The sequence below is a fragment of the Rhinolophus sinicus genome, linkage group LG03, assembly GCF_036562045.2.
Source record: "Rhinolophus sinicus isolate RSC01 linkage group LG03, ASM3656204v1, whole genome shotgun sequence".
NCBI classification, from domain to species: domain Eukaryota; kingdom Metazoa; phylum Chordata; class Mammalia; order Chiroptera; family Rhinolophidae; genus Rhinolophus; species Rhinolophus sinicus.
The window spans coordinates 14,177,568-14,199,463 of NC_133753.1; the positions used below are offsets into that span (position 1 = coordinate 14,177,568).

Below are 21,896 nucleotides of genomic sequence, written 5' to 3' on the forward strand. Positions count from 1 at the left end.
AGAGTACACAAAAACTCTGGTTTACAAGAGGCAGTGTTCTTAAAATAGTGATGAAGTTCATTAGGAGGCCCCTGGTTTGGTCCTAATACTAGAAGTGCTATGTAAGGAAAGAACCGGCCAATTAGTATGATGTTCTGAATTCTAGGCCCTCTGACTGTCAGTATCAAGCAGAGATATTAACTTTCTCCAAAGTTCATAGTTTTTCAGATTTTGGGTGATGTCTAATGGTCTATATGGTTAAATACTTGAGAAAAGGTTTCTAAGTAATAGAAAAACAGTTTTGGAACAAGAACTGAGGATGGTACTAAGTAATCCATCAAAACCAATTTGAGCTTGTGATCTATCAAAACAGTGAGAGAGAGACTTCTAAAAGAACAAATGGAGCAAATGTACTTGCTGAGGCATAAAACCTATTTAAAATTGCCTGGAACAAATAGAGATAGTGTCATCATAAGACTCTTTCACAGAAATATGAGAACAAGGATATATTTGTTTTTTCAGGCATTATTCTTTCAAGTGAGTGGAGGTCAAGCAAGGAGATTCCATTTGTGAACTTGAAATTTTAAAAATGCAATAGTGAAGGGTCTAGTGTGAGAATTGATTCAGATATTTGAATACATCTGAATGCCAGGTTCCCAGAGGGCTGATTCCTGGGCCACAGTGGTGAGTGGATTATACAGGACCTTTGTCAAAAGCAGCAAAAATTGTGTTTTCTCACTGTCACTGACACCTAATGAGAGAGGAGAGCTGCATTTGTTCCTCAACTGTGATGATCACAATACAACTAAAAGAGTTGGAGGAATTGTGTGTAACCTCACAATGTCAGGAACCTCTGACATTGGAATTCAGGCATGGGAATTCATTGGAGGAAAAAATTATGCTGGAATGGGCAAGTGAGATGAAGAGTCACTAGGTGTTTTACATCTCATACGAAGCAGCCCTGATGTTGGAAAGGTGAAATACTCTATTAAAAGAGAGTTAAGAAAACACCTGGGTCCTGAATTTAGCAGAAAATGGGCAACACAGCTTCAGCCCTATGTGAAGGATTTAAATGAGAGGCCATCAGGAGGGTACTATATGCTGCCACAAATAATGATGCCCATAGCAGCGGTCAAAAGAATGCTAATCAGACATGTATTGAATAAAAATTTTACTAGCGGCCAAAAGATCTATGAGGTTGCCAAAAAGTGATTTTTGTCTCCAGCCGATATGCCCCAATGGAATTTTTCCCAGCCAAAGAGAAAGTATTTTGAAAAATTAATCCTCTAACAATAAAATTAACTGGCCCGGGAAAGTAGAAGGCTTATTTAAGGTATCTTAAATACCGTGCATTAGAGCAAGACCAACCAGAGACACTCTCTAACTCTGCTAGCATGCTGTGTGCAAACCCACAGAAAAAAAAAAAAAGAAAAGAAAACAAGAGTTTTCTAAAGAAATTGAAGAGGTAGTGGAGGGAGGTAAGTAGATATTAAGACAGAATGAAAGAAATGGATGTTGTCTTTCTGGAAACATTGAGATGCTGACTTTGAGAATGGTTGTGATATTAATAGCACTTACTGACAAACTTTGTGCCCATTGGTAAATTTTCCTTCCTTTGTGATGAATGAGTCTAATGAAAAAAAATTACTCTGTGGGCTCTATTCCTGTGTTTGTGGGTACTCAGGCTGGATACTTGCTTTTATATTGGCTCTTTGTGGGACACTTTTTAAAGTTGCATCTATAAACATCTCCCATGTGCTTTGGTGACTAAAATCCAGCTTAGTGACATCAATATCCTAGTTCCTTCCATCTTCATCACAAGCAAACAGCATCTAATCACACAGATGTTTGTACAAGCACAACAGCTAGGTTGGTGTGTTCATTGTAGACACAATCCTATACGCCAGACAAAGGACAAAGATCGCATGTTGGGATTTGTTGTCAAGGACACCCTACCAATTAGTTCCTTATCAAAACACATCTCATCCCATAAATCAAGGTAATAATTTGTGGCTCTTCAGTTAATGAGCAAAATATCATTTGTTTCTGATGTTAATTTGGCAGCCAAATTTCATACGTTTTAGAATCAGAGGGCTTGTTCTATTTAGAACGCTAGCCTTGCTTCAAGACACCAAACAAACAAGAGGTAGCTTTTGTATTAGAAATGGAATAACCAGGATCCTTAACAAATCAAAAGTAAAAATTACCTAATGGTTTAAGAGAAATGCTAAAGAAAATTCAGCAACTCAGAGTAGAATTTTTGAAACTGCCTTTATTCTGTAAATGGACAATAAGAGGGAAACCACCCTCTGTTGGCAGCAAGGGGATCCAGAAATAGATATATTACAATTCCATACCATTTCAATAAGAATGTAAAAGTAATATTTATGTTTATTTAGTCGATCATTTTTAATTCATCTAACAAATACTACTGTGTGCTGAACTGTGTGCCAGTTGCTTTCTAGGCACTGGGAACTAAACAGGGCGTCGAAGAGGTCCAAAGTCTCTGGTCTTATGGAGTTGTAGTCTAGTAAGTAGGAAAGACAGTACACATACATACTTTCACATGACATACGCGGTTCTTAAGTGTGAAGTGCTAGAAAGTGACAGTTTGGGGATGTAAATTTAGGATAGCAGGGTGCAAAAAGTTCTCCTTGAGGAGAAAATTGAGCAAGGATATGAAGAAGGTAAAGTTCTTTTTTATTTTTTTTTAAATGTTAGAATCAGATGGAAAAATGATTCATCTAGATACCCTTAATCAGCAAATGGGTCATAGGAATTTGAAATGAACATATATAATGGGAATTAATGGAAAATTACTCTAAGGACTGTGTTGAAAGAGGATGCCTGTGATAGCAGTTTGTCGAACTGGCAGTAGGCAGTTTAGGATCACTGAAAGATAATTGTCCCCCACTCCCTGCTTTGATAATGCCACTTGCAATGAGAAGAAATTAAGTCAAGTGTAAACCACTACCATTTTGGTGTCACTCAACGTGCATATGAAGGTCATTCTGAAATGTAGAAGGAAGTATGCCATAGGCATGCCCAGTCATTCATCAGACAAAACTTTTATTGGAGTATTTCAACAATATATGCCTTCAGGACTGACTAGATATAATGGCCACATTCTGCGTTAAAATGCTTAAGTGGATAGGGCTGCTCCAGCTAAGAGTCACAGAGCTATAGAATTTTAATGTAGAACCAAGGTATTGGCTCTTTCATTTTATTTGCAGGTCTCTGAGTTTCCTAACAATCAAAGACTTAATCAGACCTCTAACCCACATTTTACAGGTGTTGTTTAATGGCACCATGACACGTGCCCAGTAGAGTGGGACTGTGAGATGTTTGGGACTCCCTGGAAATCCCAGTCCTCTGTGTAGCTCCATCCTTGTTATCCATGGCACAATAATAGTGATGCATCAACTTCTGGAGACTGTAATAATACCACAGTCTGTTTCAAGTGTGATCGTGTTTTAGAAAGCATACATCATATTATTTAAGTTTTCAACAAAACACTAAGAAAAATGCCAAGAGTTTGTAATAACAAACATAGAAATGGTCAGTTTTAGGGCAATTTTATAATAGACCATCCTGAGGTTTTACAGGGATGATTTCTTGGCAGGTGTGCTATAGCCTTGTTGTTCCTACTTTAATGAATACTGGTTGTCTAAATTATTTTTGAGGCCATACCAAAAACCATGAATTGGCCAGTCCAGATGTACACCGGAGGTGTTAGAGCTAGTTGAAACTGAATATGAGGACTAGGATATTATAAACTTGTGGGAATCAAGCCAGTGTCCAATAAATGATATAATTGAAATATTTAAGCATGGCTTGGGAATATCATGGCAGAAAGGTGGTGTTAAATGAGCTGAGTACATGCTTACATTGGGATGTATGGGATTTGGTAAGAAAATTGACTGGAGCTCACAGATATTAAGGGGAATTTCAAAAACAACATGAAACAAATAAAAGAAGTGATAAAACATAATTATTTTTCCCAGGGAGTTATCACAAAACAGACCCAGTGAGGACTTTAAATGAACCAGAGTTGATTGGAGATGTGTTAGACTTTAGCCACACTCTGAGTACTGAAAACTAAGTTTAGAGGTAATTAAAGGAAATGAGTTGAACATTTTTCCTGCTGTGCTGATACGTTTCATGGTAACCAAATAGCCGTTTGTCAACAGGAAAAGCTCTAATTTATAGAAGTCCAGAAAAAATATAGAATAAATAATAAAATTGGAAAGCAAAAATGTACTTTGTAATCTCTGACACATAAAACTAAAACCATTTTTGTGAATGGACAGTTATGTGATACCAAAGTAAAGCCACCGAACATATTTTGGTGGAAGGGGAGAAGCATAATGGAGGAATCCAGCTGCCATTACCTTTGTTCAGTGATCAATTTTAGCTTTGGTAATAGTGGAATGATTATATACTATTTATTCCAGATGTCATGCAATATAAAGTAGAAAACATCACCTCTTATGGGTTCCTATTAAAGACATTTATCATTAAGTAAGGTTCTATATTTAACATTAATCTTAGAGGAATTACAGAGGATACAGAAGCAAACTCTTAATATGCCCACCTCCTGGTATTCATATCTTGTTTCATCCCTTCCCCTTGAGTGGAGGCTAGGCTTATTGACTCCTAATGAATAGAATTCAGCAAAGGTGAAAAGCTGTCACTTCTGACTACAGGTTACATAAAGAATCTGGCTTCTATTTTGCTTGCTCTCACCCTTTCTCACTCTGATGGAAGCAGCTGTCATGTTGTGAGTTGCCCTGTAAAGAAGCCTACACAACAATGAACTGAGTGCCAACAGCCCCTAGGACCTGAGACCCTCAGCCAAACAACCTGGGAGGAACTGAATCCTGCCTGTAGTCATGAACTTGGAAGAGGATCCTTCCCCAGTCAAGCCTTGAGCTGATTGCAGATACAGTTGATATTATTGTTTGCAGTCTGGTGTGAAACTCTGAGTCATAAGCTCCCAGCTAAGCTGTGCCCAGATTTCCTTTACAAAGAAACTATGAGATAATAAATGTCTGTTTTAAGATGCTAAATTTTGGGATAATTTGTTACACAGCAGTAGTCAACTATCACATAAGCCAAATAACTCCATGGGTAAGCATTTAGGCAAAGTTAGAGGGTTGGATATTCTATAAAATAAATATCATGCATTCTTCATCAAGGCAGTATCATCACCCAGGGGACTGGAAGAAACATGAGGTGCACCATAGAGTTTTGATTTGTATTTTGATTTGCACAGAATAGAAACAAAAGGGCATCTTGGGATAGTAAGAAAAATTTGTATATAGATTGGGTGTTGAACTACCGTGTTTCTCCCAAAATAAAACTGAGTCTTACATTAATTTTTGCTCCAAAAGACACATTAGGGCTTGTGCTCAGGGGATGTCATCTTGAAAAATCATGCTAGGGCTTATTTTCCGTTTAGGTCTTATTTTCGGGATACACAGTATATTGAGGAATTATGATTTTATTTAGGATACCGTTCTTTGCTTCTACAAGAAGATATTTTCTCAAGTATGTATAAATATTTAAAGGTGAAATATTATATTTTCTGGACTTTATACTTCAATAAAGAGTGGAATATATGTGGGTGTTTCAGTTAATTTCATTTCCTCCTTGGAGGTGGTCATTTAGCATTTGAAGTGCCCGGTCTTATATAATTTATAATTAATCTAAGTAAGGTTTTATATTTAACTTTCGTCTTATTTTACAAGACCCGGTCTTATTTTACTATAAAATAGTAAAATATTTCTTGTAAAATAAGACCGGGTCTTATATTAATTTTTCCTCCAAAAGACGCATTAGATCTGATGGTTCAGCTAGATCTTATTTTCGGGGAAACATGGTATATTTAAGCAATGTGTTTTTTAAAATAGTTTTATTCATGAAGTATAAGTGATATGAAAAATGTGGCTTTGACTGGGACAATTATAGGTAGGTCACTGTCCTTGCATGGAAATGAAATATAAATATTCAGGTAGCCCAGCTGCCACATACTTCAGAGCAGCACTTGTGGTCTAGATCCCCACGGTTCCAATGGACTCCCTTAGTAGCCTGACTCAACTGTTTCTCTACAGGACACACCATAGTCTCTGTCTTGGAGTGAAATTTTTATTCCAGGTATTTCCTTGTCTGATGTTTGAAGACAGAGGTGGGAATTTCCCAAGCTTATAAGGAAAAGTCTTCTTGACAGTTTGGCGGCTTGCTTGCTAAGAAATGTTATTTGGCAGAATTTCGTTGAAAACTTGCTTTTATTGAAATAAACCACAGAAGCTTTCAGAGCCAGTGCATGGATTCACGTGATGTGTTATTTTTCCCTTTCTCCTCAAGTGTGGAAGTATGTGACAAAGTGGCATCTCTGTCTTTCTGGGTGCCTCACTGACCACGAGGACCCTTAACAACATGTGATGGACATGTTGTTGATACAAATGAGGAATACTGTTGTTTTAAGCCACTAAGATTTTGATTCCACTGCGTAGTCTAGCCTTTCCAGGCTGATCCCACAACTTTTACTGTACAGGCCTGATGACTATCTAGTCCCTGAAATCACCTTGCAAAACTGCTACAGTGAATAGATGACACTCAGAAATGAATAAACTAAGAACACATGAAACAACTGGAAGAATAGAAGACAAGAGGCATTATCAGTAACACCTGCTGTCAGAGAAATCCTCTCATTCCAGTGCTTTAGACACTCTGACTTCCTCTGAAGTTACCTCCACTTAGATAAGAAAGTTTAAAGAAATAAAAACAATGTACACAAACTTCCATCACTATCTCCATCTGCCTCTAGTCTCTATGCCCACACCCTGACTTCCCTTTTGCCCTTAGAGTTAACTGGCAGTAAACTCACCTATGACAAACCCATATTTGTGCATTAAATCCTATCCCTTCTAGCCTCCTCAAGAACAATTGCCCTGCCTTTCTCCTGTCATTAATTTCTTTCCTTCTACCTCTTCAGTCTCATCAGCATGTAACATGGTTCTCACATGATATCCTGATACTCCTGTTGATAACCAGCTCCATGGGCCTATTTCCTGTCACCTAACTGCACAATTCCTTGTCATGGTGCCATGCTTTACATGTTGGTCTTCTACTTGACATATTAACAAATACCCCTACCCCCAAGAATACAAATATATTTTGCCTCGCAGATTACTCCTCCATGAAAAATATGTCCAAATGTCACCACTATGAAGCTTTCTCTGATTCCCCCAAGTAGAATTAATAACTTTCTCCTTTGTTTTCCTAACAGTCTCCTTCTGTTATTCACTCATTCACTACGGAGTGCCTGCTATGTGTTAATCACTGAGAAAGATGTTGTTAAGGATATATGTGCATATTTGGGGAGCTTGCCATGTGCATTAACAGCATAAAACTTTCCTAATTATGGTTTGGGTCAAATTCGAAACTTAGTCTTTAGTGGATAAGTATGGAGGGTAATATTTGAGCACTTTTAATATTTATTTCAATTATCTACTTATTTACCTACTTTTCCTTCAAGATTGTGAGATAGTATTGAATAAAAGCCATATAGCCTCTTGAGCTTTCATTCGTCAATGGGGATTTATTGAATATGGGTTAAGACCATGAGGTTCAGAGTCAAGCAGATGTGACTTCAAGTTCTGCTTTTTTGGTCATTATCTATCTCTCAGCCTCATTAAAACTTAGAATTCTTAGTTAAGCCAAGGATTCATAATAGTTAGAGGTATCAAATGTGTAATGCTTATAACACTTTTAACACAGTGCTTGGCATAAAGTAGGTCCGCCATAAACATTAGATGTTGGTGTTACTATTACATTAGTGTTATTGTCACCTTTATTTTGCCAGTATTAATGCAGTACCTGGTATGTAGCAGCTGCTCAATAAACATGTATGAATGAATGGATGGATTCATAAATGCACAGACTTACCTAACTTCCATTATTTTCCCACCAGCAGGTTGTTTGAAGCTGCACTATCAGAGAGAATAAATAGCAATTAAAACATGACAAAGTCGTATGCGTCATCCAGGAAAAAAAGGAAAGCTTAGAGAGCGTTCATGACCAGTTCTGGTATTTTTCTAGAAAGAACAGCTAAGGGGTAATTTTCAGCGGCCCCACATGATTGTGTGTTCGCCACAGAGAAATGAAATGTCATCACTTTCTCTGATACGTCCTGGAAAACATTTCTGAAGTAATAGTTTCAGTTTGTAGCCACTCTGGAGTTTCTATTCATGGCCTGTTCAATGGTCTGTAAACTTCTGGTAAGAGGACTTGTTGTTCCAACCTTTGATCCTAGGCCCTTATAGTGAGCTTCATGAAATCCACAGACACCACAATAAACCCAGCAGTTAACTGGCCTATGATGCAGCGCCCCCTAGTGTCAGCTGGAGGACAGCGGATCCCACCAATCCTTAGAAATGAAAACTCTTACCCTTGCCTAGTCTGCCATCTTCTACTCCCTCTCTTTAGTTGGCAATAAAATAAGAGCATGCCAATTGCATAAGTACTTGGAATTTATTTCCTTCTTTATGTTCCAAACACATCACTAGCCTGTGGTAGAAAAAGCTAGCCATCCGATAAAAAATTTATGCTCCCTTACGCAGGGTAGAGTTGTTGCCAGACAGACACTATATTTTCCAGCTCCCTTTTCAATCAAGGTGGGGCCATATGACTGGTTCATGCTAGTGAAATGTGAGTGAAAGTGATGTGTGTCACTTCTGGTCTGAGAGGAGTACGGAGTCAGTTGATGAGTTCCAGACACAGAGATGTTTTACAGGGAAACCATGTGTTTACAATGACAGTCTCTTTCAGCCCGGGTCCCTGAATAAATCCTCAACTGCATGGAATAAACACAGCCCCTTTGTTGTTCTACTTAAAAAATTAAGCATTATGCTATAGAAATAATAAATTGTACTTAAAACAATAGATTTTCATGGATTTATAACTTCTAATTCTTTGTAAAGACTATCTTGGTAAACATAATTATTTAGTTTAGAAAAATTAAAAAAAACACACCCTTCTTTCATGATTTTATAACACTTGGGAACTTGTGACATATTTTAAACCAGGAATATATAAAAATTTTTCAAAGAACTAAATGTCAATGGATAGTAATATTTTTTATTCTATAAAAATTTTATTTGTTCCTTAATTTTGTCAGCTATATGGAGAATTTTCTTATTTAAGAGTTTTTAGAGAAAAATGAGACTTCTTGAAAAATACTATAAAGTTAGAAAAAGAAAGAAAGAAAACACAGCAAGTACCCTAGAAAAGTACATGTGTTATAATTGATCTTTAAGGGACAAGTGAAGAATTAAAATGAGAGGTAATTTCATGGCTCTCACCTCTGGAGTGCCCAAGTCTAGGATAAGGACACAGACTAGAGCTATTCTAACTACAACAATCTTTCCACTTGCAAAGTTTTCTTCTTAAGCTAAATTCCTTCCTAATTGCAGCAGGTGAAGAAATCCATTTTTAGTGTAAGTTTTCAAGTATATCACAAATCCAAGTGACCTTCCAATCAGTCCTTTCCCAGGCTGCTATCACATACTAATAGTAGCTCAGAGATATAATTCATTATTTCCATTCTCAAATCTCTACTGACATGAATTGTTTGCATTTAGGTTAATAGCAGATACTGGTGAATACTGAGTATGGACTGCTAGTGACAAAGACCTAATTCAAGCTAGCTTAAAGTAAACAATTTATGGTTTCTAGTACCCAGAATTTCAAGGTAAAACTGGAACCATGGGCTTACTTGTTTCCTTAGGGTAGTCTCTTTGCTTGTCTTTGCTCTGGTAGGTGGGTTGGAAGGCCGTGATGAAGAAAAGTAGCCTCTGGAAACTTCAAGCTTAATGGTGTTTGACACCAGGACACAGAATGAGCCTCTTTTTCTGATTGTTAAAACAATAGATGTAGGTATTCGCTGATTGGCTAGACTTGGTTTAAACACCCATTCATAGAGCCCCAAATCTTAGCAGGGATCATAAGCCAGGAGGTGATGTCATCCCTTGCTGACCTCAGGGTTACTGATGGGTCACGGTATCCCAAAGAAATAGAGGGTGTGATACCAGACAGGGGAATAGAAACAAATCAACTAATATAATAACAGCCTCCTGGAGTCAGGATCTGTGATAGACATTTCATGTGTATTATTCCACATGGTCCTCGAAATTGCAGGCATGATTAATATTATTATTGCTACTATTATCCTCATTTTTCCAATTTAGAAACTTGAAGCTAAGCTAAGGGAGATTAAGAAACTTGCCCAAATCACTCGCAAGTAGCAGAATTGGAGTTTGACTTTAAATCTCCTTTGTTCTTGAGCCCAGACTTTGAAACATTGTTCAACACAAAATAGCCTAATCTTTTAGGTTCAAAAGTGTATCTGGAATATTTATTTTATTTAACTTTCTTCTGTATGAGGAGTACTTACAAGGACCTTTCATCTCCTTTCTGCTATCTGTTCCTCTCCACCCTTCCAAAAATATTTTTCAAACAGAACTAGAGGCCAAAAGTATAATTTACATTTAATTGCTATGAAGTCTTTGTTTCCATTTACTCAGTTTGATTTCTCGGGTCTTGTGGTATTAAAATCATTTTATTTGACTTTTAGGCAAGGAAAATCAAGCTTGCAAGTCCTGGTTTGTATTAATCTGAGGACCTGGAAAAGGGCTTGCCTCATACTGTTGGTTAGTTTCCTCTACCAAGATTTTCCTCGGTTAGCTGAGAAGAGTGTATGTGAAATCAAAACCTGCACATTCCACCTCTCCCTCAACATGAGACTCTGCAATTAAGAGGTTGTCTTAACACCTACGCAGTCTATAACTGAAAACTAGTTCCATAGAATATGGAGAATAAAATGTTAAAGTTCATTGAACATGATTCCTTAGAACATAAAATTATAGTTATAAATACACATTAAAATGTATTTCCCCTGAGAAAGGAGACTTGTTAAATGAGAGTTTTATATATCAGTAGCTTTTGTGAGAAAACGTGAATTGCTAGAATGACATTCAGCTCCCCACCAAATTCAGAAATACAAACTGATAGATTGAAATTTCTCTATTACTCTAACCATTGACCTGTTAAAAATATTATGGGATAGTTTACCTCTGAAATTGACAGTAATAGGAAAATAACAAGAAACTTGCTGCCCCAATGCTACTATTTCCATAATTGTAAAAATTACATAGATGTTTATTTCACTTTCTCATTTAGCATAGCAGGGGAGAGTGGATTGCAATCAAATAAATGTATCTTCTGATTCTTAAATGGAAATGTGCTCATGCTGGTTGGTTCTGGGAGAGATGTGTGAATACAAGAGTGCCCCTTCTGAGCCTAAATTATTCTCATTCCTAATTTTCACTGGTGCTTCAGGTTGGGTATGAGACATACTCTTAATCGGGGACGACTGGGGTGATTTTCAGTCTTCCTTAAATTAACATCGTTACAAAGCTCATGATTGCCTATTTATTGCATTTTCTAATTTCCTATTCTTTTAGCAGCCACTTACTTAATAAGTGCTAGTGGATAGCTGAATAGCAACATCATTTTTCCTAGCTTGGCAAAAGAAAGGGGGAAAAAGAAAGGAAGAATGAAAAAAGTCAATTTCCAGTTTACAATAAAAAAGAGAGCGCTTTCCAGTTTAATGAAATATTTTTTTTGTATTTTATCTTATTTCTCGCATTAATCTTCCCAATAGCCTCACAATTTCAATGATAACGTTAATAACTATAGAGGTTTTTCTCTTAATTAAGAAAGGAATATGAAATACACTGATTTTTCAGTGTGCTTAAATTAGTAGTGGTAACATGCCAATTTTGCAGAAGAAAAGCGTCTTCAGAAAATGTGAACGATGTATATAGTAGTCCCCCCTTATTCATGGTTTAGCTTTCCACAGTTTCAGTTACCAGCAGTCAACTGCGGTCCAAAAATATTAAATGTAAAATTCCAGAAATAAACAATCCATACATTTTAAGTTGTGTTCCATTCTGAGTGCGGTGATAAAATCTCATGCTGTCTCACTTTGTCCTGCCTGGGCCATGAATCGTCCCTTTGTCCAGTGTATCCATGTTGTACATGCTGCGTGCTCATTAGTCACTTAGTAGCCATCTCAGTTATCAGATCGACTGCCATGGTGTAGCAGTACTTGTGTTTAAGTAATCCTTATTTTACTTAATAATGGCCTGAAAGAGCAAGAGTATAATGCTGGCAATTTGGATATGCCAAAGAGAAACCATAAAGTGCCTGCCATAAGTGAAAAGGTGAATACAGTACAATAAGGTAATTTGAGAGAGAGGGACCACATTTACATCACTTTTGTCACCGTATGTTGTTTTATCAGTTATTGTTAATCTCTTACTATGCCTAATTTATAAATTAAATTTCATCATGGGTATGTATGCATAGGAAAAACCTTTGTATATATAGGGGTTGATACTATCTGCAATTTCAGTCATCCCCTGGGGGTCTTGGAACATATGCTCTGTGGAACGGGGGACTGCTGTATAAGGATGTACAGTGGGGAAGAGGCAAAGATGAGACTTGAATGAAGGTCCTTCTTTTCTGTCTTACATGTGAATCATGACTCACAGTAAATAAAGGGCTCTTGTGGGCATTGCCATATTTCAGCCTAACGCCAGGTTGGTGATTTTCACATGTTAAACTGTTCCTGAAATGTACTTTAGTACTTCAATTCTAAGCATCCCTGGAACTTTCTGTCTACACTACACACCCTACAGCACATTATCCTGGATACTTATTTGAATTCATCTTTGCCAGCCTGATTCCTTTGACTTTGTTGCATCCTTTTTATTAGACTTGCATGCTTGTTGATATCTATAAGTGTCTCTTACTACTTATGTATTTTCTGGCAGTGCTGAGAAAAGGGTTAGCAATGTTTAATAGGTATAGGAGTCCCCTGTTATCTGCAGGGGATATGTCCCAAGAACCCCCCCACCCCAGTGGATGCCTGAAATTGTGGATGGTACCAAACCTTATATACATGCTATGTTTTTTCCCTATACATGCATACACACACTTTCAGTTAAAGGAGGCACTTTGCATCTTCTCTTTGGCTTATCCAAATTGCCAACATCACAACTCTTGCACTTTAGGCCATTATTAAGTAAAACAAAGGTTACTTAAACACAAGCCCTAAACTACTGCAATAGTCAATCTGATAAAGACAGCTAAGTGACAGGCAGGTAACATGTATATCGTGAATATGCTGGACAAATGGATGATTCAAGGAGCGAGGCAGCACAAGATTTCATCATGCTGCTCAAAACAGTGTGTACTTTAAGACATATGAATTGTTTATTTCTGGAATTTTTCTTTTAGTATTTTAAGACCTCAGTTGACTGCCAGTAACTGAAATCATGGAAAGCGAAACCATAGATAAGAGGTGACTACTGCAACGATAAATTTTATTTTATTGAAATCATGCCACTGTGATCCGAGAACATAAGTGTTTACCTATTTTCAAAGAAACAAAGAGTAAGAAAGTTGATCCACTATTATTTCAAATGCACTAGTAGTGTTCATAGCAGCAAGTCCTAATTATTTTAAAAGGAACAACTGAAAATACCTAGTAAAGGTAGTCCAAGCTAATAAAATGCAACATAAATGTCTAACAAAAATAAAGATTGTTCTAAAATGCAAACAATGTATTTCAAGCGCAATTTAATCAGAATATAAATTACATTAGTATAGCAGTGAAAAACTAGATTTTATTGCCTCTTTGAATGGCACAGCTCAAAGTCTGGTTAAATGGAGTTTAACTAGCTGTTTAAATACATGTTAAACATATATATTTAAACATGTTTAACAACATATGTTAAAATGTAACATGTTTAAATAGCATTTTATACGGAATTACTTTAATCTACCCTGTTCAAATTCCAGAGCACTGGCCACCGTTGACATTTAATGCAGACCGCATTTATCAGACAGTTGTGCTCAGGGTGTACCCCCTTTCTGAAGGCTTTGTTTCCGTATCTCCCTTTCTCTTGAACTTGGCATTCTTCATCATCACATTGAGGCTATGGTCTTCAAGGGCTATGTACTCCCTCATTTCCCACCTCCTCTGTGTTGTCTCTTTCTTTGGAAACACTATGTCCAGTCATGCCTCTATTGATAACAACCAAACAATATTCTTTAAGACACTCACCAGCCCACAGCTATTTCACGGCTGTAGAAAGATGTAAAGTGTTTATATACCTCTTTGACCTTTATGAGCAAAGCAAATTCAAATAATAAATTGGAAGATAATCTGCTTGAGATACCCTCAGGTCCAACTCTGGACTGCTGGGCAATATCAAAGATTCTCCAATGTAAAGCAAGCTGAGATATTGAGATATGAATGTGTAACTGTGTGTGTGTGTGTGTGTGTGTGTGTGTGTGTGTGTGTGTGTGTATTTACATTTGCAGGATCAAATATCAAATATTAATAAAAGAAGAATATCCTGACCTTCCTTGATGTAACAAAATTGGTATTAGATGGATCAATGTGTTAACGAGAAAAATGAAAGCACCCAACAACACCTTGAAGGACTCACAGATAAATTTTATCTCCTTTATCTGATTAGGAGTCAGAAGAATTCTAAAAAGCAATGGATAATATCACACATGGTCTATTTGTTAATATAATTTTTGCAGCACATAAAAGATATTATGAACAAATGTAAATTGACAAACTTGGACACTTATTCGAGATAAAAAATTTCTGAATTGAATAAATGAACATATTTTTACAAGAAGGGTCATTCTAGTACAGGCAGAAATGGGATGCAAAGATTATGACCACCAAAGAATGAAGAATTGGAAAGACCATGATCATTCCAGGAAGAAGATGGTGGATTGTGTTTCTCAAATAAAATAGGGAATGGCACATAGTAACCTCCATCTAATTTTTGGGGTGGGTTGCAATCTTCTGGCAGGTATTATTTTCATTTTGCAAATGAGAAAAACTAACGCTCAGAGATGCCAGCTAGTTTTCCTGACTAACAGACTCCAAAGCTGTCATTCTTTCCACTGTATAATCCTGCCTTCGCATCTGTCACTGCCACAATGGTACCAGTGGTAATTTTATTTGTAATAAATCTAACCATGCTCAAGCACACATTTTATTGCTTTTAGAAAGTTTTGTCTCAAAGAACTCTTTGGGTTATTCTTGTACATAGCAGTATGGACACCATAGAACCTGACTGACATTTTCTGTCAACCTTTCAGTTCCCTTGGTGAACAAATCAGTTAAACAAACTAGCTGACAACACAGAGCCCCCGTTAGGCTTATTTCTGCCTGTGAATCTGAATGGCACAGATGCATATATTAATTTATTTTTAAAATTTCAGATTTGGGAGCAGTAGAGTGAGTCATTAAAACTGTGTCTCCTGTATGTCTTGTCCCCTCACTACTGTCCCTTTTCTCAAAATCCACATTCAGGGCAAAACCCAGTTTTCCTGCTCCTTCTGGGAAATGTGTTAATAAGGTTACAAAAGCCCCTGACCTTAGAGATGAGAAACTCGAGGCTCTGTACAGCTAAAGGGCCCTCGTTTTACAGAAAGGAACTGAGGTCATGATGGGTGAGAACAGTAAGAAGCAGATTCATTGGAGGGCAGGGACAAGCTATGCAGCAGCTTCTTGGGGGAGCCAAATTTCAGCGATTACCAAATGCTCCTCTGGCTGCCTCAGATTCTCCTGGGGAATCTCTGAAAAATGCAAATTTCTAGGAATTAATTTTCAGAGAGTTTGAGTCAGTGGGTCTGCAATAGTGTCTAAATTATTATTATTATTATTATTTTTAATAAACAAAACCAAAGCTACTCTCCAGGTGATTCTGATTGTCCCCAGATGGGGAACCATGTTTTCAAGGCGACATAGCTAATGACTTTAAAAATCATGACTACCACCAGCATTTTCCCACTGTGTTCTTACCTGGGAGTCGTCCAGTGTGAAAGGGAGCCCTGGACTCTGTTCCGTGAGAGGCAGCTCAAGGGGCAAGAGACAGCGGAGCCTTAGGTGTAGACGCCTAAATGCAGAGCTAGGGACCACCTACTGGCTGTGTGACTTGTGCTTAAATACTTTTTGCCTCTGTTTGCTCACTTGTAATACAGGGATGGCAACAATAGTACCTAGATCTGATTATTGTTTAAACATGTTAATTTTTATAAAATATAATACCAATTAGCAGATTGTAAGCACTAGAGGAATATTTGTTAAATAAAATGATTCCAGATCTTTTAAGCCTCAGCTGTCATAATACAATTTTCCTTTCGATCCACTTCACTTTTTAAAAAAATTCTCTGTATCTAACACCAAGAACATGCAGTAGCTAAGGGATTTAGTTTTTCTCAAAAGAAGTAGGAATTTTCCCCCTACTTCTCTATATAGATCTTGGTCCAGACAGGTGTGTGCAATGGTTTTTCTCATTTCCATTAAGTAGACAGAGCACAGAGGTACATCAAATACTCACCTCGTCCTATCGAGTTGCAGGTTGTTGCAGGTTGCATCCATCAAGCCTAGGGCCACACTAGTGCCGGGATGTCCCCATTCACCAGCTGGAGCATCTCTGCCGTCTTATTAACACCAGTTTCATGATGCTCTGGAAGGCTGAATCGACCAAATGTAACCATATCAGGAGTTTTATTGAGGCCTTAGGTTTTATACACAGGAAATCCTTAATGCCCTTGTGCCAATTTAATAAGACACTAATGCCCAGAGAAGGTTTGACTGCCATTTTTAAATGCCCCGGATCGTTTATCGTTGATTCTCCATCAGTGGCACACACAGAGCCTCCCAAATGTGAGCTGGTAGGCTGAGCTCACCCCATGGGGAAAGGCTGTGTGTATCTCATTGTACTCCATTGCTCTGTGAGGGTTTTTCAAATGCAGTCTGCTCATTCAGATTCAGTGGAAAGAAATTAAAACTCAAAAATAAAATCAATATGTATCCCTTTGTGCTTACTCAGTGACTGTGGACGCTGGCTTTCATGAGGAATAGATTCAAGCACCACTGCTACTGAATGCTAAAATTTATAGACTTCTCCGTAGTCATTAATTAATAGTGTGCACACACAAAAAATAGCCAGGCGGAACACTTAGAAATGAAATTATCGCCAAAGCACTGAATACATAGTTTTTAAGTGGTCAGTCAGATGAATAAAATGAATAATTGAATATGCTTTGCAAGCAGGCAGTAAGGACAAGCAACCCAACAGGTTTTTAATTCTCTCTGAAGGGCACACATTGTATATAGGGATATGTATTGATTTTATTCTTATCTACTTACCAAGGTCTATTTGAAGTTGTGTTTTCTCGATGAAGATTTGGAAGAACCCCTGCCTCTGAGTGAGCAATCGCATAAAGAATGCTTTAGGGAGTCCTTTGCAGTAAGTATCTGAGGACATAATTTCAGTCTGGGAGCCCACATAGCAGAACAAAAGATATAAATTTAACTATGAAGGAAATTATCCTGTATCTTAGCCCTCTTTATATGTGGTGCAAAATAATTTCCATGGAGAAATTTTCCTAGAAAATGCATGTCTGGTTGGTAATATCTATCAATTGGACCCTTGTTGATTTCTGAATATATTCTTGAGAGTCTTTTGCTCCATGTCTGAAAATATGGGGGGAGAAATGATTCTGACCAGAGGAATGGCTGCTGAGATTATACATGTTGAAACCAGGCTTATCTTTGATTTCCTTTAGTACTATTTCTTTTCTCTACCAACAAACTTTTATTGTAAAGATCCAGATGGTTAATAATTTAGGTTTTGCAGACTATACAGGCTGTGTTGCAACTACTCAACTCTGCCACTGGTTTTTGAAAGCAGCCATAGACAAGACATAAATGAATGGGTGTGGCTGTGTTCCTATAAAACTTTATTTACAAAAACAGGAAGTAGGTTGGATTTGGAACCATGGGCTGTACTTTGCTGACCTCTGATCTGTATGCCCCACAGCCTCAGTGACACACCAGGAAACACATGGAATGGTTGACATCCTTGGGTAGAGCAGAAGTGAAAACCTGAGGAAGAAGAGGAAAGGTAAGCAGACTTCTCCAGCTCTTTCTTTTTTTCCTTGGCAGAATTACTTTCCTCCACCTGTGAGGGTTCAGCTTCAGCACTGCATGCAGTTCTAGTATTGCCTGCAGAGGGTATTGAAGAGTCATTTGACAAGGCTTGTCATTTGCATTGGGAAGTGTTTTCTCTGTTCGAGGTATACAGAGGAATCGCAGTGTAGAGGATTGAAGCCAACGCTCATATTCCCCAATGTTTTGACACTGTTGTTTCTATCTTACCTCCCATAAAAATCAAAATAATTAGCCTCAAGGCCCACCACTTGGAGCAAAAAAGACTTAGTTGGCTAACTGATTTTTGTCATAATTCAATGAAGAGACGGGGAGAAGGGGGAAGACTGATATTTCCAGGACAGAACTCGATAGCACAGAAAGAAATGTTTTCTTCAGAAGATGATCCAAGGATGTGGGGAATCCAGACTTGAGGGAAGTTGAGAAAGCATGCCAGTGGCCTCTGCTGGATGGCACAGATTTACCAGATTCCAGAGTTCATTAGACCAGACAAAAAGAAGCCCATTATTTCACAGCCTGCTAGTCCTCTTAAGGTAAGGAAGAAAGGGAGGAAGAGAGGAAGCAAGGGAGGGATGGAAAAGAGGGAAAAAAGAAGGAGAACAAAAACATACCTTCTTATTCCCATGTTAAATGATACTGCGATCAGGCATAGATTTGGGTTCTTAATATGAACTAGTACCGAGATAAGCAACAAAATTTAGTTCCTGGAAGGTACTTACTTTGGAAAGAAAATACTATCAACCAACGAAAAGGGCTTGCTTATCAAGACTAATACTTTGCTTATCACAGCTTGCTTTCCCGCTCTTACATTCCTGTTCCTACCGATCCAAAGCTAGCATGTCATAAATTCCGCCGTGTCTTAAAATAGTTCAATCTGGGCCTCTTTATAAACATCTTCTCTTATTTTCCCTCTTGACCCTATTAAGGAGGTGTTTTTCCTTGTTGCACCAAACCTGTAAACTTTGAGTGATCAACATCTCTGAGGTCTTTAGGGAGGTCATTACTCAATAGGAAAAAAAAAGTGTTTTTATTTGTAAAAACAGCCACTGCATTGGATATTTGTATACCTGTGTAAGCAGCAGAACACATTCTAGAAATAACTTAAAATTCTACCAATTTTAAGTTGGTCAGATGCATTAGTTATCTCTGATATGTGATAGGAAAAGAAACACAAATGTAGTTGCTAAAAATTTATCAAAATATATGCTTATTATGAAGAAAGATTATTGTTTTATTTCTATACTAGTTAGTCAGTTTAAAATATTTTGATTTCAAAAGGGTGATTGAAAAATCTTAAGCAACGATTTCTTCTTTAACACTTTTAGTCAAAGAGCAAGGTAAACCAACTGTATATATGATTGATTTCCTTCTTTCCCTCTAAGGGAGCCAATTGGTTAGCCATGCTCTTGTCTAACATCCATTTATACCCCTCTGCCTCTGTGCATTAAGTTCAGTAATAGAGCCTGTGACAGGTTGTATGACTAATTACACATACTGCTGACCCCTTTGGGCTGAAAAGATTACCAGTGTGTTAACATCTGTATACCCATCACTGTGTTTGGGCAGATGGTGGCTGTAGGTAAGACTATAGTCAGGTGATCGGTGACAGGTAACCAGAATATCCAAAGCCCCTCACTTTCTATTTCAGCTTTACTTTTCAGAGGTGTGGCATGGTTGATTCCATCCCTGGTTTCAGTTTTTAAATGACCCCTCCATTGCTATTTCCTAAGTTAATATTCCACATTTATCATTTCCACAAGGTGTGCTGTGAGAGGCTCCTTCCTGCATAAACTTTTTATTAATGATGGTTTTTGCATTACAACTTTTACTTTCCCATCTATTTAATGTCCAGCTGTCAAAGCTATATGAAGCCTTCCAAATGTTTAACACTATTGTGGCTGTTAGTACCAACTGATTTGAACAAATTGTCACTAAAGAAAACTAGGGTGCTCCAATTTTAAAATGGTGAAAGAATTAGAGTCTAGTGACCAAAATATATAATAATTTTTGCCATTAAAGCAGGGGGAGGGGACAGAAACAGGCCATCTACACTGCAGATAATGATGTTTGGATCCTGATGTCTCTTTAACAAGGTGTTAGTAAGCAGTGTGGTGAGAGAGCTTTTCTGCTTAATCTTTGGAGAAAAACAACACAGTTCCCTCTTTTATAATGAAGATCACTATTCAATAAGCAGGGATTTATGACAATGTCTATGTGCCTGGTACTGAGATGGTTATCAGAATATTTCATTCCCTCAGAGTTCCTACCATTTTTCCGATGGGAGAAAAAATCAGAAGTAACCTGAAGGAGAGTGTGTGTTGAGTGGTTTTATATTCAAGACTTGAGTTCCCCATCTACCCTCAAACTTAATGTAAGAAGGAGAGATTAACCTGATTTGTCCTATTTTTTTCCTGATGGTTCATATCAATAAACATTTACTGACCAGTCACTAAGCAGAGATTCTGATACGTGGGTAGAGTTATACAAATATGGACAATACGTAGTTCTTAACTTCAAAATGTGTATAAACTAATAGATGGGGATAAATATTGATCTGCAAAATATTGAGTATTCAACTTTGTAGAATTTGACAAATTTTTGACAGTATAGTATGCAGGAATAGGCAATGGTCCAAGGGATACGAACAAAATGGAAGTTGGGGGAAAGATCAAGGAGTGGGACAATGGATCGTTCAGGAAATATGTGATCATAGGTGAGTTGATTATTTCATTTTGCATGGTGTCAATCATCAGAGCATTCACTTATTTTCTTTGTGATTATATTTGTGTGTTTTGATTAGCAGTTGATCAAACTCTATAGCCATCAACTCTATAGCCATTGATGTCTGGTGCATAGAACCTTCTGCCCTCTTTAGATGGTACCCATGCCAGTATTAATGACAAGGAGGCTCAGATGTTCTATGAAAGAATAAGGGGGAGAGCTGGACTACTGGAAGAGCAGAGTGCTCTAGCCAAGGGGGTGGGGTATCGTCAAAAATGTGATCTCAGGCCCAGGAGCCAGCTCCTCTTATAATGATGCTCTTTCATCCGTGTCATCACTGTCAGCCCAATCATCAACGTATTTCTGTATCAAAGCCTGTACAAACAACACAGCTTTAAATGAGTAATAAAATGCTTTCCATGTTCATAATATGACCTGTTATGTGTGTTTAATTTTCTGAATGAATAGAAGTTGAAGCTTTTGTTAGCTATTCTGTAGGAATCCTTAGTGGCCATTATGGTTGTTGTTTTCGGAAAAAAACAAATAAAAAAACAAACAAAAACAAACAAAACAAAACTAGACAAACTCATAGAAGAGAGAAAATTTCACAAAAACTCATTTCAAATGGAGTAGAATTAAGCAGGACACTTGTTTCTTCTGTTACCTAACATTATTCAACTTGCTTGTATTAAATAAAAGGCATGTGTGTGTGTGTGTGTGTGAGTGTGTGTGTGTGTGTGTAATCATGCACACACTTGACCATGACAAGTGGGGTCTGTTAGTGGAGAGTGCAACTCTTAATGTGAGTCAGAGGCATAAGAAAACTGGGAGATATTTGCTGCATTAGTTGGCTCAGTCTGCCTCAATAGAGTGCCATAAAATGGAGGCTTAAAACAACACACATTTAGACATCATCAAAATGGTGGCATGAGGTGAGCCTCTGGAAATCTCCCCTGGAATTTACAACAAATTTAAAAACTACAACTCCACAAAGGACTCCCTGCACAGCAGATAGACAAGACGAAGAGGCTCACTACTGAATTCACCTAACGGTGGGCAAATTGTGCGAGCAGGGGAGGAG

General features: G+C 37.6%; 1 long non-coding RNA gene across 1 annotated transcript in view; it reads left to right on the top strand.

The window, feature by feature from the left end:
• LOC141570518 (uncharacterized) overlaps positions 1-21,896 on the top strand; it is a 245,798-nt gene that overhangs the window by 31,144 nt on the left and 192,758 nt on the right. Inside the window, exon 2 of the long non-coding RNA XR_012494573.1 lies at positions 17,967-18,050. This is a non-coding gene — a long non-coding RNA (uncharacterized LOC141570518). The remainder of the gene's footprint in view (positions 1-17,966; positions 18,051-21,896) is intronic.